Consider the following 18,505-nt stretch of genomic DNA (forward strand, 5'->3'; position numbering starts at 1 on the left):
CTGGGTATGTGCTGTGTTAGCAGTACCTGTGTGTGCTGTGGCACCCAGTGCCTGGGTATTCTATTAGCAGTTCCTGTGCATGCAGAGTCACCAAGTGGCTGGGTGTGTGCTGTGTTAGTAATGCCCGTGTGCGCCGTGGCACCCAGTGCCTGGGTATTCTATTAGCAGTTCCTGTGCATGTGGAGTCACCAAGTGGCTGGGTATGCTGTGTTAGGGGTGCCTGTGGGTGCTGGGGCGCCCAGTGCCTGGCATTCGGAGTCACCAAGTGGTTGGGTATGCAGCTGTATTAGCAGTGCCTGAGGAAGCTCCTGCACCCAGGCTCGGACTGGCCTACCAGGCAGTAGGGTAATGCCCGAAATAAAAACTCAGAATGCAAATGTGTGCCTGTTTTTTTGGGTCAAAGTGGGCCACTTTTTCGGTCAGTTTGATAGGTTACTTCAGCAGTAGTTCTTTAAAATGCACAATTCCCAACACATTCGCTCAAAACCCTCCCTCTTGGCTATTACTCAACCAGTCTGTCTCAAAATGAACCAATTGCCATTTGCAACTGTGGGCCACTTTTTTTCATTGGTGCCCCAGTGGTATGTTCAGTCAGCCTCTGCCTGCGCCCTGCACCCATAGTGTGGGGATGCGGTGGTGCCGTCTCGAGGTGTTCTTATAGTTAGTGCCCGTGGCCAGGGCTCCATCTCCGCTTTTTCCATGCTCCTGTGTCTTTAATTGTGAGCAGACTCGCAGGCGGAGCATCCCTCTGAGGTGGCCGTGCTGGCGCGGCACTACCGCCCTCCGCTCTCTGTACCCGGGCGGGCGATTGCAGAGCCCAGCCACGTGCTGCTCCCATCGCGCCCTCCCTCTCTACGGGTGAGCAGCCTCCCCGTGGGCGCAGGAGTCTGGGGACCGCAGCGGCGGTGCATTCCGCGTCCCAAGCGGAGGAATCCAGGGGCGGCGGCGGCAGAGCAGGTGACGAGAAGGTAGGCTGCGTCTCGGCTTGGGGTGGGGGGCTTCTGCTGGGCCACTTCCCTCTCACCGGTGGAGCGAGACGCCCTCCAGTGTCTCCCACATAACATTAGCCTCGATCTCCCTGCAAGAGGTATCGGTTAGATAATGGGACCTGGCTCCAGTAACGTGATGTGAACCTGTGACCGGACCTCTGGGGAACCTGATATGTGGCTGTCTGTGACATCACTGTGGACACGGACACGTCAGACTCTGAGACTGGGGCATCTGTACGAGACTTGAGGCCGGAACCCAGTGCATGGGGGTGCTTTCTCAATGAGTGTCCGAGGACGCTGCTGTGCGCACCGTCTGCGTGCCGATGCACCCTGTCTCTGGGGATGCTGCGCTGGCCGGTGCCAGGATGGACACTGGCGGAGCCAGCCGTAACTCTGGCACACCACTGGTGCGGTGTCATCGCGTGGCATCACACCCGAGACCTCCAGAAACCTGGCGTTACGGTGGGTACGTGCCTCCGCACTGCCATGTGCAATCGCGGCTAATGCCACTTTCAGAAAATGGCGTTAGTCTGGCACATCCCTCTAGGGACCTGACTTTTGACTGGGGCATCTCTTCATAAAAAGAGCCATCACGCCGTGGCATCACACGGGGAACCTGGCTGCTGTGAATGTTGCTAACTTGATAGAGTGGGGCACCCCTCAAGGATTCCAAGTCGGACCATGCAAGCACACCAAGAATATGACGGACTGTGATATCACTCCTGAAGTTAAAGTAGGACCTTTTTTTGGGCTGTGATGTTACCCAGGAATCTGACATCAGACTATAACTTCCGTCCTGGAACCTGACTGTAATACACATTACTACAAGAAAGAAAGTGTCCACGGCCCTGATCGTGGACACTTTCTTTCTTGTACTTTGTTCGTCGCAATCTAGTCTCAGGGTTGCGTTTCTCTCCTCTGCACCTCACTAACTTAGTCAAGATCATCGAGTTTTCAATACAAACAGGTGTGCGCCGGTACACACTTTCTTGTTCTATGTAATACACATTATTCCCAATAACGTACATTACGCGCTGACATCACACCAGGAACTTGATGTTAGACAAAGGAAACTGAGGCACGACTATGACCTCACACGAAGTCTTGTGTAAAATGATGACTTTCACGTTCGAACCTGACATAAGACTGTAAAACAACTCGGGTCAACTGAGGTCAGACCGAGACATCACGTGGGATTCAATCTTAGCCAGACACATGACTCTATAGATTTTATGCATTTTAAATCTTCCTCAGTCATTTGGGAAATGACAATAGTTCCGGGACTCACCAAACAGCCACACATGTATACACATTAATTAAGTAAAAAATCGCAATGTAAACAAACATGATAGATAACATGGTGGCACGGGCAAAACTAGGCGTTCTGGAACCCCAATAGTTATTTGTTGTAGTATAAAGGCGTAGTAGCACATGGAGATCGTTATTGACGACCTCTCAGCCAATCAGAATGTTTAAAGTGCAGTCAATAACTACTATAATTGACTGCAATCTGAACAATTTCCAGGCAAGATTTGTTTGAACAAGACATTTCCTCTATGAGAGGACCCTTTTTCTTGCTACAGCATCCCCTTTTATCATACGAAAGAGAAAGCTAAAACAGGAGAAAATGCTTTCGCGTTATTCTGTTATGTTAAAGATATTTGTACCGCGCACCATCACAACCGAAGTGGTCCCCAGGCGCTCTGGCGGATCTGAAAGAGGAGCGGAGGGGTTAGTATGGTATAGCAGGAGCAGGACCGTAAGAGCTGTGATGTAGTGTTGGCAACTTCAGTTCGGTTTTCATTGTGCCTTGAGCTTGAGTGTGGGTCTCGGATCGGTGAAAGTTCCCATGTCCTGTTGAAAAGCGGTTATGTGTTGTTTGTTGTTGCGGTGTGGTGAAGTACGTACAGGTTGCTGTGCGGAGAAGTGGTTGTGTAGGTTTCGGTGTGAGAAGTGTACGGGGAAGGTTGAGATTTTATTAGTTTACAATTAGATGTTTTTTTTTTTGGAAGGTTGGATGGTGTTAAAGGGCATTACATTAAAGAAAGGAGGACGGAGATAAAAGGGGGGAAAGCAAAAGGATGAAGGACAAGGAACAATGGATTGACAGGAAAGAGAAAAAAGTAAGGAAGAACCAACTGAAGGAACGATGGAAAGACAGGAGGAAATCAAAATAAAGAAGAACAAAAGTAGAAAAATAAGGACAAAGAAGGAAAGACGGACGGAAAGAGGGTAAAAACATATGGCAAAATAGTACTGTACACGTATTAGTCAATTTCAGACCCGTATACCATTCTGCTTCAGCGTTGACACATGTTTCCTATGGTGAAGGCCATTGTTGAAACGCAACAGTCGCTGTGGGTTCTTAGTGGAAAGCTCTAAAGTGATCAGTTGAGAGCAATATTAATACTTTGACACGGTGCCATGCAAAGGCAAAGGGAAAGACAGCTGTCCCCAGGAGCCAACTAGATCATTTCCAGGTACTTTTTACCCGACGCCAAATACATGCTCATGTTAAAACTGTTTCAGTTCAACAAAGTTGGCAATCAAAATGCCTAATTTATGATGACAACCATGTTATTTATTTCAATATTAGAAAATGATACTTTACTTCACACGCCTCTTCAAGTGACCTGGGACACCTGGGACCCGATGGCAGTCTCCAAGAGTAAGACTAAAACATAGATGATGGCATTAGAATTCAAAATGAAAGACATTGTGAAGTGTCAATAACAAGCTTGTTGGGGGGGGGGGGGAGCTGCCTGTGCTTGTGGCCTTTTCCTCTGCCTTTTTATTTCCTGTCATCATCAAGTCGTTGAGGCGACGTTATTTTCTACCCCTCTTCCCCCCCTTCGTCCCCGCCATATGTTTGTTTTTCACTGCTCCGAAAAGTTGGCGGTGGCTTTTTCATTTTCCACACAGAACTTTCCACAGAACCAATATGGTGGCTGTTTTTTGTTCCTCGAAGCTTGAAGCCAACATGCTGTCAATCACGTTATCGAGCTGCCAGGAGCCGGAGTTATGGGCCTTTTTACTGCAGCTTCTGTAAAACGGTCTCCCTGCTGATCCCGAGAAATCTAATGGTATTAAGTAGCGCCTCGCGTAAATCAGCCGCTCCTTTATGTGACGCCCCCCCCCCTCTCTGGGTATTGCATGCTGGGGGCAGGGCGGGGCTTAGGGCTTTGAATTACCTTCAGGTTATTTTCCTGGTTTGGGGCTCCCTTCACAACCTGACATGCTTATTTTCCCCGATGTTGCTAATTTGCAATTTACATGTCAGCATTAATTGACTAATGTTGTGCACCAGTGGCCAAGTGGACAGTCAAATGCCCGAGGCTGTGGGGAGTCTCCCCACCCTCCCACACACCCCTCGACCTCTTGTGAAAACCCATGTATTTGTATTTATTCGGTTTCTGCAGCGCTTTGGACTGAGGACCAGGAACATGTCAGAGAAACAAGGAGTGTGATCCGAGTGTATGAGAGGGGGAATGAAAGGGGTGCAAAGCAGAAAGATTGAGAGCGGTCAGAAGAGAAGACAGAGCAGAGTACACAGGAAAGAGACGAAAGTTGTACATAGAACACAGATGAGTATATGGGTTTGCAGGATGGCCGAGGAGAAAGGCAGAGCAGTAGTTGAGGCAATAAAATACTTTAATCACCTTTATCTCTACACATATTCTGTTTGTTTGTCTTGGATTAATTGTGAGAGAAACTCTTCAGTTTTTATATATTTTGTATGCAAACAGTTGGGATTCAAAACACAAATAAAAAAAAAGAAAAGACCAGAGCAGTAACCATACGTTTTGTGGCATGAAAAGCGAGTGTAGGTTGTGCTTTCTGGATGTTGAACAATGGAAAGCAGCGCGCCCAAGCGACAGTGGAAATGTGTAGAGAAAGGGAGAGTGAAAAATCAAAGACTACACTGAGAATATGAGCCGAAAGTTGGAGCAAAAGAGATGGCGGCAGGAGGCTGGGGTGGCGAGATAGTTGAAGAAGGGAAGAAAAGAACCTCTATCTTGGATGGATTGGAGGAATAGTTGAGGAGGTGTTACTAGCCCAAGTGACAGAAGTAGTTTGGTCAGTGAGATAGTTAACGTTAATGTTAAAGGACATTTGTACCGCGCACTATCACCATCGGAGTGGTCCCCTGGCGCTCTGGCGGCTCTGAAAGAGGAGGGGAGGTTGAGTTAGTGGGAAGAAGCAGGGAAAGTGCAACAGAGCAGTGATGTGCTGTTGGCGGCATCAGCCTGGTGGGTCCGTTGTCTGGGCTTGGAGTGTTTGCGGCCGGTAGTCGTCGTGTACTGTTGTGCAAGACTATGTGTGTTTTTGTTTTGTTGTTGCAATGTAGTGAAGTTTGTGCGGTTTGTTGTGCTGTAGGTTTTGGTTGTGTTTGGTTTGGAGTTTGAGAGGTGTATGCAGAAAGGGAAATTGTTAGTAGGGTTGGTTAGTTTGCGTCTCTATCCTGAATTGAGGCGCTCGGCTTGCGTAGTGTCCCCTGGGACAGAAGAGGACCAAGTGCAGAACATTGGGGAACCCGATAAGATACTGTAGAGGAATAATTGGGGAAGTATTACTAGCCCAAGTGACAGAAGCAGTCTAGTCAGTGAGATAGGACAGAAGAGGACCACGTGCAGAACATTGGGGAACCCGATACTGTAGAGCAGTGGACTTCAAACATTTTGACCCTGAGCCCCCCAAAGAAAAATGTACCCAGCTTGCCCTCCCCCTATACCCATGAACTCCACAATTTTAATCGGTTGTGAATGGTTAACGTGCGCTGGATTAGAATGGTGCCCCTAACAGAGGTGTGGGTGCCAAACACTAAATTCTTTCAAAATCATTGCTTGCAATAACTCAAATTAGATTAGAGGACAACTATTTGTAAACACAGCATGCAGGTGTTTTTGCTCGAATACAGAGGACTTGACTAAAAATAGTGTTGGATATTTATTTCCCACAAAAGAAGACAGCCAGTATTGCTATCCTATGGTAACATTTGCCATGCAAGTGATGTAACAATTTGGTTCTTAAGTACAACAACTTTGAGCTTACTATCAATGCTGTCACTTGCACGTTGGACAGTGTCATGTTGGAGAACTAGTGTGAAGGGTGGGCCAGTCTTTCAGCAGCCATCCTGTCAATATTGGGTTTGAATATTGCAATGGCCACCTCCAGCTTTGACTGATATTTAGTCTTTAGGGCTGCAAGTGCTGAGAATCCAATCTCCCAGGTACGAGGTGCTGAAGGGTAACAGTACATTGACTAAACATTTGGATAACGTTAGAAACCCTCTAGACACATTTTGCCAAAATCCACCCGAAGACAATTTTCAGAATTGGCTCTCCAGTATGTGGTCACTTTGAAGATCCATTAGTTCCTCCTGGAGTTGTATTGGGAGATGGGCCCCTACGTCTGTTAGGAAAGGCTGAACCACCCAGTCATTCAGGTTACAATGGTCCTCTGGAAAGTACTTTTCGAGAATGGTTCTGAGAGCATTTAAATGGTTTCCTATTAGTTCAGCGACATATGAAAGATCATACTCCGTCTCCTCAAGAGCATCTGCTAAGGATATGCGTTGATAATGCCGACATCAACCCTCATGCTCGAAAACTCCAGCTTCTTCTTGAATGCTGATATTTTTGCGTTTGTGGCAAAAGATGTGGTTTCTGTGCCTTACAGGGAGAGGTTTAGAAAATGTAGCTTTTCGAAGTCGTCGCCAAGGTAAGCAAACAGTACAAGCCAGCATGAATCACACAGAGGCTCTGCTTTCGTCTGGTCTAAACCCAGGAGAAAGTGTCTTGCTTTGTTCCTGAGTTCATAAATGCGATTTAAAAGAGCCAACTGACCTCCGTGTGAAACAACAAAGCGTCATGGTCAGCTCCCATTTCTGCACATAATGTGGCAAACAGACGGGCTCTTGTGGAGTGCATCTTAATAAAATGGACAATCTTTACAACAGAAGTCAGCACCTCTCAGAGTTCATTCCCCATATTGCGCACAGCCAGAGCTTCCTGGTGTATCGTTCAGTGTGGCCACACAATATGTGGAGTTACTGCCAACACTTTTGCTTTTAGCCCAGCTCTAGCACCACACATTGAAGGAGCACCATCCGTGCAAATACCAGCACCCATCTCCCACGTTAGGCAGTGGGAACTTAGGAAGTTGTTAACAATTTCAAAGACTTTAGGTGCAGGTGCTCTTCCCTGAATTGGTTTACAGCATAAGAAATCCTCCAACATTTCTTTTCCATGGCAGTACCTCACATACGCAATCAAATGAGCTTATTTTGAAATGTCAGTAACCTCATCCAACTGTAGGACAAACTGGCTGTGTTTCAAGCGCAATATCAATTCTGTACTGATATCAGAGGACAGGTCAGTAATGCAGCGGCAAATTGTTGTGTCTGGCATAGGGATGCTTTTGCATTTCTCTGCTGCACCGTCACCAAGCATTACCCGATTAACAGCGAGAATTGTTGGGACAATCACTTTCTCAGCATCTGTAAAAGGCTTTTTGTTTTTTCCCAGAAAGTACGCAATGTGGTAAGGCGCTTTCAAAGCATTTGCACGTATTGAGGCCACATTTTTAATAGTGTCTTTTTGCTGTTTTATGCCTTGCAACTGGCGTGCAAAGAAATCCCTGGTCTTTTAGGCTAAATCGGCATGTTTTGTTTCCAAATGACGCCTTCATTTTGTTGGCTTCAGGCGGTCATTTGCTAATGTAGCGCCACAAACCATACACTGCGGCTTAACTTCCCCAGCAACTGCGATCCATGTGACCCCAACGTTCAAATAAGATTAATCATATTTCTGTGTTTTGGCATTTCTTTTGCCTGTTTCCATCTCTCCTTCTGCTTTTCGTTTGAGATCCCTACCATCTTTGGGCAGAAGGAAACAATCCATCTGAAAAAGGAGCCCGAATCTGAGAAAACATTGCAAACCGTTTTGAAAAATTAAAAATGCACCCCCAAAAAAGAGTTAAAATGGCAAACACCCCGTTCAAAGAGTTAAAATGAACCATATGAAAAGGTAAGGGGGGTCGGTGGGGGAACGTCCCATGCAAAAATGGGTCAGAAATACTGGGTGGGAAAAGAAAGTCCCCAAGAGATTTTAAAAATAGCAGACATTCAAAAGTAATTAGGTGCCCGGATAGCCTGATTTAGCGGTCCCAGCCAAGCGAGAGCTGTTCAGGAGGGCTATATTCAAAAGTAACCATCAAAAGCACAGTGTAGAGTAATAATTGGGTAGGTATTGACAGAAGATGTCTGGTCAGTGAGCTAGGACCAAAGAGGACCAAGAACAGAACGTTGGGGAACCCCATACTCTAGAGGAATAATTGGGGAGATATTGGTAGCCCAAGTAAAAGAATAAGTCTGGTCAGTGAGATAGGACGAAGATTAGAACATTGGGGAACCCCTTTACCGTAGAGGAAAAATTGAGGAGTATTACTAGCCCAAATGACAGAATAAGTCCGGTCAGCGAGATAGGAGCGAAACCAGTTAAGCATAGAGCCCTGAAAGCCAAGGTGATAAACAGTAGAAAGATGCACAGTGTGATCAACTGGATCAAAAGCCACAGAAAGAGGGAAGAGTGCTTTTTTTGTTTGCATAATTAAAACACATTTCGTCTCTGTGGCCTTTTTTGAACAATTTTTATTAACTTTTTACAACAATCAATCAACACATAAAAACACACCACAGGCTGTCAATGTATCTGCCCCCCCCTCTATTAACTGCCTCGGTCCATACTGCCGTTTTGGTTTCAGCCCACTTCTTAAGATCATTCCACCAAACCTCTATCTTTGGTCTCTTGCATGATTTCCAACCCATGGCAATTCTGCTCTTAGCCAGTATGTAAGCCAGGTCTTTAAGTTTACCCGCATGCTTTAGCTTGCGTGGTCTAGGGAACCCCCCCACCATACATGCCCACACCAACTCCACCACTAGCCTGATGCCTTTCTCTGCCAGGCGGTGGGCCACTTCTTTCCAAAATTCACCAATTTCTGGGCATGCCCAGAACATATGTGTCATCCCAGCATTTACTTTTTCCACATTTGGGACATGTTTGTATTCGTGCGTTTCTTAAATCGGGCTATCCTCTGGGGGGGTCATATACGCTCTGTGAGTTACATATAGCTGGATTTGTTGCATCCTCGCATTCCTAGACACCTTTTTACGATACCTCTGAGCCCTTTCCCACTGCCCGTCATTCATGTTTTCACCCACCTCTTCCCATTCTCGTCTTAGCTGGGTCACTTCCTTCCCCACCCTAGTCATCAGTAGTTCGTAGATTCGGGAGACCTCATGCCCTCCTTCTGCGATGTCATATATTGTATCTATAACTGTTTCTGGTTGGTCTTCCAGCACTATTTCAGACCATGTTTCTTTCACCCGTCGCACCAGTCTGGTATAAGTGATATATTGCCCTAGATGTAGGCCCGTTTCCTCTACCAGTGCGTTAAATTCCAGTATTTTCCCGTCTTGCCATATATCTCCCAATATTGCAATACCCACCGGTTCCCAGTGCTTGTGTATCATCTTCCTCAGTTGCACTTCCCCTTTGGTCAGTGCTACTAGCGGTACCTGCGGGTAGCACAGAGTTGGGCTTTCCATGGTCTGGCAAGCCTTCCGCCACATTTGCCATCCCAATTCCAGCATTCTCGGACACCCCTTTAGCTCTGCTTTGGGCAGCCATATCCATTCTTTCAAGAAAAATGAAGGACAGTCTGACCTCAGCAGTCTGGACTCAGCTGTTGAGTCTTCCGATAGCCACCTGGCCACATATTGTAGCTGGCTGGCCCAGTGGTATATCTCGAAATTGGGAAGTTTTATGCCACCTTTATCATATGTATTCTGTAGTTTCCACAGGGCTATTCTATTCCTGGTGTTGTGCCAGATGAAGCCTCTACATATGCTCTGTAGTTTGACAAAGAACCGCTTAGGTATCTAATATGGTATGTTTCTGAAAAAGTGTATCAGCCTCGGTAATACCACCATTTTCAACAAAGCCGCCCTTCCCACCATAGCCAATGGGAGCTTAGCCCAGAATCTCATGCTGTTCTCAGTGTTTGCTACTGCCTTTTGTATGTTATATTTGTGTTAATTCTCAACAGCATGGTAGATGTCTATTGCCAGGTATCTGAATGTTTTGGTCTCCCAGGGTATTTGTAGAATGGGTAGGTGCTCTCGCTGAATCCCTTTATATCTCCCCAGGGATATATACACAACTTTTTAGGGTTGACTTCAATGCCAGAGAGCGACGCAAATCGCTCCATTACTTCTAGGATGTATTGCAGGTTTTCCTCCGGGTATCTCAAGTATAGCAACAGATGATCGGCATACAATGGTATTAGATGTGGCCCTCCTTTAGTGAAAATCCCCACCTCTCCGTACTGTTGTCTTGGGTATATAGCTAGGGGTTCTAATGCAAGAATATATAGTATCGGGGACCAGGAGCACCCCTGTCTGGTACCTCTGCTAAATTGCCATCTTTCTGAGATGACCGCTCCCGTCTTAACTCTGGCCAATGGTGAACTATACAATAGTTTAACCCATTTCAGATATTCGGGCCTTATTCCATATTCCTGTAAGGCTGCTATCAGCCACGGCCATTTAACAGTGTCGAAGGCCTTCACTGCGTCTAAGGAAACAATTGCAACTTCCTGCACCCCTTCTTCTGTCTGTTCCATGACCAGGTGAAGTCTCCTAAGGTTATCGGATATGCTTCTGTGCAGGACATATCCAGTCTGATCGGGATGTATAAGTTTGCTTATAACCTGTCTCAATCTCCCCGCCAACACAGCTGTGAGAATCTTGCTATCCTGGTTCAGCATGGACAGCGGTCTATACGATCCGCAATCCATTCTCGGCTTATTAGGTTTGAGGATCGGGACAATTATCGCCTCCCATAGGGATTCTGGCAACGTTCCTGTTTCAAGAGCTTCGTTTAGCATAGCCAGCAACGAGGGAAGCACTTCTGTCTTATATGTTTTTATAGAACTCGCTAGGGAGTCTGTCCGCCCCAGGGCCTTGCAGGTGGGTAATGCCTCGATCACTGCTTCTAGTTCTTCCAGTGTGATTGGGGCGTCTAAGTTCTCTCTCCTCAGCACTCAATTTGGGCAGGCCTATGTCCCCTAGTGTTTCCACTATCTCGTCCCATTCACCGCCCTCTGTATCTCCATACAATTGTTTGTAAAACTCAAGGAACCCTTCATACACTCCCTCCTGGGTATCAAGTATCTGTCCTTTCTCCCCATGCATTGCTCTAATCGTCGGTCTTGGTGTCTCGCTTTTATACAACCATGCCAATAGCCTCCCTGGTTTGTCCCCGCCAGCATGCTGTCTCTCCGCGTATTTCCTGTAGTTTAAGTTACATAGCCTCTCCCAGTGCTCTTCACATACCTGCCGTAGTTTTTTTATAGTGTCAGCCCCTTCCAAAGTGTCATCCCCTCTGCGCATGACCGCCTCAAGTTCCTCCTCTGCCTTCTGCAGCCCTTGCAATATGCCTCCTTGCAGCCCTCTGGATTTTGCTATCGCTGATCCCCTTACCACCACTTTAAGCACCTCCCATACGGTGCCGGCCGATTTTACGGTTCCAGTATTGTTTTCGAAATATTCTACTATTTATCCCCTCAGGTCCTCTCTAAACACTGTGTCTTTTAGTGCTTCGGCTCGTCGCCGCCACGTTGGATTTCTAGCTATGGGGGATTGATACTGCCACGTTAAGATCAGCGGTGAGTGGTCTGAAAGGACTCTCGCTTTATATTCCGTTCGCACTATCTCTCCTATTATCTCCGTGGAGGCAAACAGATAGTCCAACCGTGTGTACAAATTGTGTGGGGCAGAGTAATGCGAGTAATGTCTATCATATTGGTGGTGTAGCCTCCACATGTCTTCTAGTTTAAAGTCTCTTAACAGGGTCTTCAAGGTTTTGGCTGGCAGGGTGGGTTTATCTAATTTCCCATTTGACCTGCCTACCTTGGGAACCAGCGTGCAGTTGAAGTCGCCTCCCCATATGACCGCACCCCACAGGTATGGGCTTATCTTACTATATAAGGTCTTAAAGTAGGCCACAGTGTCTTGGTTCGGGACATATGTATTAATGATACATACTTCTCTGTTTTCTATCAGGCCCCGTACCGCTACCGTCCTCCCATCCGGCTCCGCCGCAGATTGTAATAACTGAAAGGGGACATGCGGTGCTACCCAGGTAATTACCCCTCTGGCATATGCCGAATATGTTGCCCCCACGGTGGTTCCCTTCCATTTCTTCCTCATCACCTCCAGATTTTCCTTTGTGAGATGGGTTTCCTGTAATAGAGCAATGTCTTTTCTGCCTTCTCAGGTACTTCATGATCTTATTTCTCTTCAGGTAACCATTTAGCCCCCTGACATTCCAGGTAGTTATCTTAAGGTCTCCCATCATTCATCCATACCCAGACCCGCCACTGTCCTCCTTTGTCTTCTGTATCTCGGACGTAGGCTCGTTCCCTAACTAAAATCACTGCACACCCTCCAACTCCCTTAAACATCCACCCTCCCTTCCCGTTCCCAAGTGTTGCCCAGCTCCATCTCTGGATCTCAGGCTATCCTGCATTTAGTCCTTTCTTGGCAGTGCCGATACTAGGAACACAGCAGGGGGTTATCCCACTACCGGTAACCTAACTAAACTATCTATAGGGGTATAAGCGAGTCCATCGCGTCTCCCGCAATTTTACACTATTGCGCCATGCTCGTTCACATCTACTTATTCAACACATAGCTTATCTATTCCAGCTAGCATTGCCCTATCTTATATTCAAGTCCCAATGTCAAAATCTATACAGCACCTCGGTTACTGGGATCGCTGTCTCACTTATCCGTTCCGTCCTCTTTCTGGTTGTCCGTTCCCATCGGGCAATTCTGTGCATCCAACCACTTTGTCACATCCTCAGGGGTATCAAAGAACAGGGCCCTGCAGCTGTGTTTGAGGTCACTTCTTTCTCCAGTTCGCCTGTGCGTTCTGCTTTTGCTCTTACGTCTTGTCCAAGTAGATTCACATCCTCCTGGACTGCACCAACTTTGGGTTCCAGTGCTGCCTTGAATTCGACCATGGCTGATTCCAGTTTAGTTTCCCTTGTTAATTTCAGGTCCGCATTCGCTTCCAGGATCTGCTGATCATTACGTGCTGGGGTAGTGTCCATTTGTGGGGTCTTTTCCTTACTTCTAGCCCCCTCCGTTGGCTGCGGTGTCCTTGCAAATTCTTCCAATGTGGGTTGCTTCCCTTTTGTCTTGAGCTGCTTGGACGCCATCTCAGTGTTGTCGTGTGCCTCAATTCAGTATGGCGAGGGTCTAGCCTCTAATACTCCAAATCTATTTTATAGTTAACAATATTATTTTATGAGGATTTGTGCATAGACAATTTATTTGTCATTGGAGCCATACAGGGAGATTTTAAAATATTTTGTGTTTTTCTGATCACGTAAAGCGTGGTGCCAGAACCGAGGTTGCAATACGTCGTACTGCCACCTTGCAAGTAGTTTAGATGAACAGCATTTGTACCAGGGTCTCCTATTCCGCAACGTCTATAGATTCTACCTCTCGTCCTTCTAAGGTGCTATCTACAAGTTTGCAGGCAATGCGAGGCTGATGTTGGGAAAGAGCGCCATTCTTGTTGGTGCAGTGTCTGAGCCTTTTGTCCTGAAAGGCCGGGCTGCAAAATCCATTGCTGGGTGCACCCTGGTGCGACAGTATGCATTGGCCTGACCCCCCATCTCACAGGGTCACACTGATTTTGCACGTCGCTTTACCTTATGGGGCTCATGCGTTGCGTGGACACTACGTTTTTCCTGCCTCCAGGGAATGTAGGGTCCTGTAGTTGTGAGTAGTCACCTTGGAGGCAGATTCCCAGCCTTCCTCTCATTGAAGCGGGGTACCGGCACCCAGGCGGTGTTCCGCTTCCCGGTACGGGAGTCTGCAGTCAGTATCCCACGGCACCCCCGCCCACAAATATCATGCAGGGCCCGGGGATTTGGCTCATTTATGCCGCCATCATTTCGTGACCCTGGTGGTCTCCTGCCGCACCTCCAGTCTGGCTCAGCACCCGTCCAGTGCACTTGGTTCACTTCAAATCCGTAGCATACATATATGACCCGATCTATCAGATTCTGTTGACTTTCGTAATATGCCTAGATAATGCAGCAGGTGTCACAGTGCTTCTATCCTGCCACCGTCAGACGTTAATGCTCCACGGGGAACAAAACTTTGCTTAGGACGAGCCGCCGAGGCAGAGTCTGCATCAGTGTCTCTCTGCAGCAGTGACCCTGCTACTTTGTATCCTCGCCACGGTTTGCTTCCCCAGAGGGGAGACAATGTCCTTTTGCAGCGCAGTGTAGACACGCAGGACCCAGCCCTCCGTGTTTTTGGCGATCCAATGCGAATGTAGACCGTGCCCCGCCTGTCTACCTCTGCCTGTGCATGCTTGCTTCACAAGCACATGCGTGCGAGTTTATTCTTCCATGGCGGCATTTAGTTGTCTTAATCTCTGTAGGATTTGCAGGAGACATGGCAGACCAACGTCTTCTTACATGGCCACCAAGCCACGCCCCACAATTTACATAGACTTAACAGAGAATTAATAAAATAAAATGAAAGTAGGAGTGGAAAAAAAAGGAAAGAGGTATGAACCCCCATGTCATTTGAGTGCTTAAAACAAGATTGCACAGAAAAAAAAATAATGGGACTGGGGGAAAGTCAAACAGAGGGGTTCGGGGAGGGTAAGACTCATGTGTCCTGTGCTCAAGGTACATAGGTGAAATAGAATAAAGAAAGTAACAAAGGAATTAATTAGAGGAAAAAGATTTTAAAAATACAGGTCTTGTTGTAATGCGGGAAACAGGGAATGTAGCTTTATTTAAGCCTTAATGCCCTTGTGGGCTGGCAGTCCCGGTATTAGGTGCCCGGGTAGCCTAATTTAGCGGTCCCAGCCAAGCGAGAGCTGTTAAGGAGGGCTACTTTGCACCTAAAGCTGCCTTTGTGGGTGCTGTGGCTTTTAGCCCCAAGGGTTTGTGGGGGCGAGACGGCAGGGTTCAGGGGCGTGTCCAGGGAGTGGTCTGGAGTGGAACGTGCTACCCCTGGAATCTGATTGGCCAGCCTAAGTGCCAACCCATTATCCTAAACTATGATCATTATCTGTTTGTGCGCTCTTCATGCCACCCCTGTATAAGTCAGTGCCGCATTTGGGCCATCCCAGTCAAAAGAGTCTGGACACGCCACTGGCAGGGTTGCCGGCAAAACAAAGAAAAAAAGAAGGTTTTCACTAAAGTTGCAGTGTCCCTTGTGTGTAGTGTGCTGCTCAGGAAACCTGTGAACAGCGAGGGAGAGCACAAAGACACAAAACTGCGGCCGACTGCATGCACCTGCCCCCTGGCAAGCAGTGAGGGCAGCAAGAGCTGAGATGAAGTGTGCAAGTAGACCCATCTGCCTGCCCAACGCAGCACTGGCGAGAGGAACGGAGCCATGGTGGTTGGGCCAAGGAGCGAGAGGGCCCCAATCAGTGCTTTAAGTGGGCCGGGGCCTGCCGGGGCCGGGCCCCGGCAGTCTCCAGAAAGTGGGGCTGAGCCGGGGCCCAGCCGGGGCCCCCCATCCCGCACAACATTGGCGGGATGCATTATCCCGCCGCGGCCGCAGCCGCGACGGGAGATGCGCCCGTCATTATGTCGGCCAAGCTGACAGAAGTGCCAGCCAGCCACAGCTATGCTGAGGCCGGCGGCACTTCTGTCAGTTAGTGTAACTCCCTCTGATGACCCCTCATCAGGGTCATCAGAGGAAGTTACTGTCCCATTGTTTTACCTCCCCAGGTCACTGACCCCCGCGGGCTCCGTGATCTAATATGCAGATTAAATCACGGAGCCCGCGGGTTCGCAGAGGGTGAAAGACGCCTCGGGCTCAGTGATCTATGTGCTCTGAGCAGATAGATCACAGAGCCCGAGGTGCCTTTCTCCGTCGGCAAAGCTTTCTAAAAGATGCCTTGAACTGTGTACGTTTCAAGCCATCTTTTATAAAGGTAGAAATATTTATTCTATGTTTATAAAAGACGGCTTGAAACGTGCACAATTCAAGGCATCTTTTATAAAGCTTTGTCGACGGACAAAGCCACCTTGCGGTTTGTTTTGTCCACCATCAACGCTTTAGAAAAGATGCCTTGAATTGTTTACGTGTCAAGCCATCTTTTAGAAACATAGAAACATGTTACAAATATCTATGTTTATAAAATATGGCTTGAAAAGTACACACACCATAGTAGTAAGCATACAAACATATACATGCCCACATACATTTATGTGTTTGTTTGCGCACCTTACTATGATTTGTGCACGTTTAGGCCATGCCCCCAATGAAAGCCACGCCCCCAAACGAGGACCCCCCCTTAATTTCTTACCCCACTTAAAGCACTGGCCCCAATGCAGCGAAGGAAGGAGGCCAGCGGGCCTTGGGGAGAGAAGCGGGTAGGGCGCAAAGGGGCCTTCTGCTTAGCTCAGCCAGGCAAGAACGAGAATTCCAAACACCTGCCTGCTTAAGTGCCCAACATCTGCATGCAATCCTCGTTCCTGATTGGCTGAGCCAAGCAGAACTTTCTTTAAATGGTCCTACTTGTTGTTTCTCCCCGTGGTCACACGGGCTGGCCAGACCCAGGCTGCGGCCACGTGCCAGATGATGGTAGTGCCGTGGGCACACGGCTGGGTCAGTTGCAAGGGGCACCTGGACTTAGATGGCTGCTGTGGGCACACAGCATGCAGTGAGGTTGCCGTGGTCACACAGGCTTCTGTTGTTGCCAGGGTCAGCCGGACTTATCACACTGATCCTTGATCACACGGATCAGACATACACAGGGTAATGAACGCACAGCAATGCATGTCCGCAGAAGTGCTGTTCATGAAGTCTGCCACCGTACTCACTGCACATGCTGGCGTGAGCTCCTTTTATTAGGAGCACGGCATGACGTGGTCATGACTTGTAAACTGAAAGGGGACAGAACCGCTCTAATTTGCTCTTTATTCACATCACTACTTCTTCCACGGTCTGTGAGTCACTTTTTATGGCCACTTGTTGTGGGCAACGCTGCGAGGCACAAAGCGAGGCCTGGTAACCAGTGCCCCATGGCAGCCAGGCGGGGGTGAGCGGAAGCAGCCCCACAAACAGGGCTGGCTCCCCCTCTACCCCGCCATTGGCACAGGCAACACGCTGTTGCAGTCCGGCATGACATGAAGGAAGGGCGAGGTGAGAAATAACACCTCGCCCTTTCCTTCCCAAGTAGGCGCTAAGCACCCTCGGACGAGGGGAAGTAGGGAGCCAGGACATATGCCCCAGGCGCCGTGCAGTACAAAGTACGGCACGATGGAGGGCCTGGGGGGTTAGGCGCAGGGTGGGGGAAACAGAACGGTGCGAAATACAAGGGGAGGGGCAGCCAAGCGGCGCCCCCACCCTCAGCGTTGCTAGGGAAACCCCACACGGATGGGGGAAAGGTGTGAGGAAAGCAACAGGGGGGCAGGAGGAAGTCCGGCCCCCCCAGAGGGACAACAAAGGGCCAGGGGGGTATAAGTACCCCAAGGAAATGCAGGATGGGCACAACCAGGCAAGGAGCTCACCTCACTCGGGTAAGCTCCAAGGGCCTGGAAAAGGGGGAGAAGGAAACGTTTTGCGTTTTGCCTCTGCGGGCTTGTGCGTATTCCGTTTCTTCGATTCCCCGGTCAATTTCGCCTCTGCGGGCTTAGTTGTCGGTAAGGACAAAAAGACGAAGCGAAGGAGGAGCGGAAGAAGGAGGACCCACCTCAGCTTGGCTGCGACATCCATCTGTGAAGAGTGGGACCCAGGAAGGTGAGAAGCGGAACCGTCGTCTTCGTGCCTGGGAATCCGGAGCTGCAGCGCAAACATTCAGAGGAGCAGAAGAAGACGGCTGCAGCAGTCATCGGGGAAAAGCAGGCATCGTAACCAGCGGAAGAGGCGGGAGAGGCCGGGCAACGCGTCTGCAAGTAGGAGAGCCGGAGAACAGAAGCAGGCGCCTGCTACACCCGCGGAAAGACGAAACGAAAGGTCGCGGGAGAAAGGTCGCGTCAAGGGGGCGGGGCGAAGGACACGCTGAATAAACTTTAAAGCGGCAGTACGTGCCGGAGCAAAAACAACGGTTAGAAAAAGGGCAACGTGCTGTAACTGCATTTAGGAGATCAAGCTGGTTAGACATAACAAAAGTATGCAGCCCCGGGTGCCCAGACAGTCGGCGCCATGCTGGCCTGGGGCTGGCCTCACAGCCCCTACACATACACAACAAGGAACCAGGCCTACTCCTGGGTCCTATATAATGAGTTGCATTGCAGCAGAAAAGACACAGTTTGGAACCCTGCACGGGGACCCAAACACAGCGAGAAAGCTACGTACGCAGAGTCTCGTTACTTTTTCTTCTCCACAGAAACCCTCGTACCCTAGAAAAAGGGAGAGAACCAACAGAAGATAAGACAGGACACCGTACGGTGACCACACACAA

General features: G+C 48.6%; 1 protein-coding gene across 1 annotated transcript in view; it reads left to right on the forward strand.

Moving 5' to 3' along the window:
• The first annotated feature begins 636 nt into the window (after positions 1-636).
• KCNK4 (potassium two pore domain channel subfamily K member 4) overlaps positions 637-18,505 on the forward strand; it is a 239,978-nt gene continuing 222,109 nt past the window's right edge. Inside the window, exon 1 of the mRNA XM_069645142.1 lies at positions 637-968. The gene's annotated coding sequence lies outside the window, so the exon portion shown is untranslated. The remainder of the gene's footprint in view (positions 969-18,505) is intronic.

Source organism: Ambystoma mexicanum, chromosome 2p (assembly GCF_040938575.1).
Source record: "Ambystoma mexicanum isolate Mex_15411 chromosome 2p, UKY_AmexF1_1, whole genome shotgun sequence".
Lineage (NCBI taxonomy): Eukaryota > Metazoa > Chordata > Amphibia > Caudata > Ambystomatidae > Ambystoma > Ambystoma mexicanum.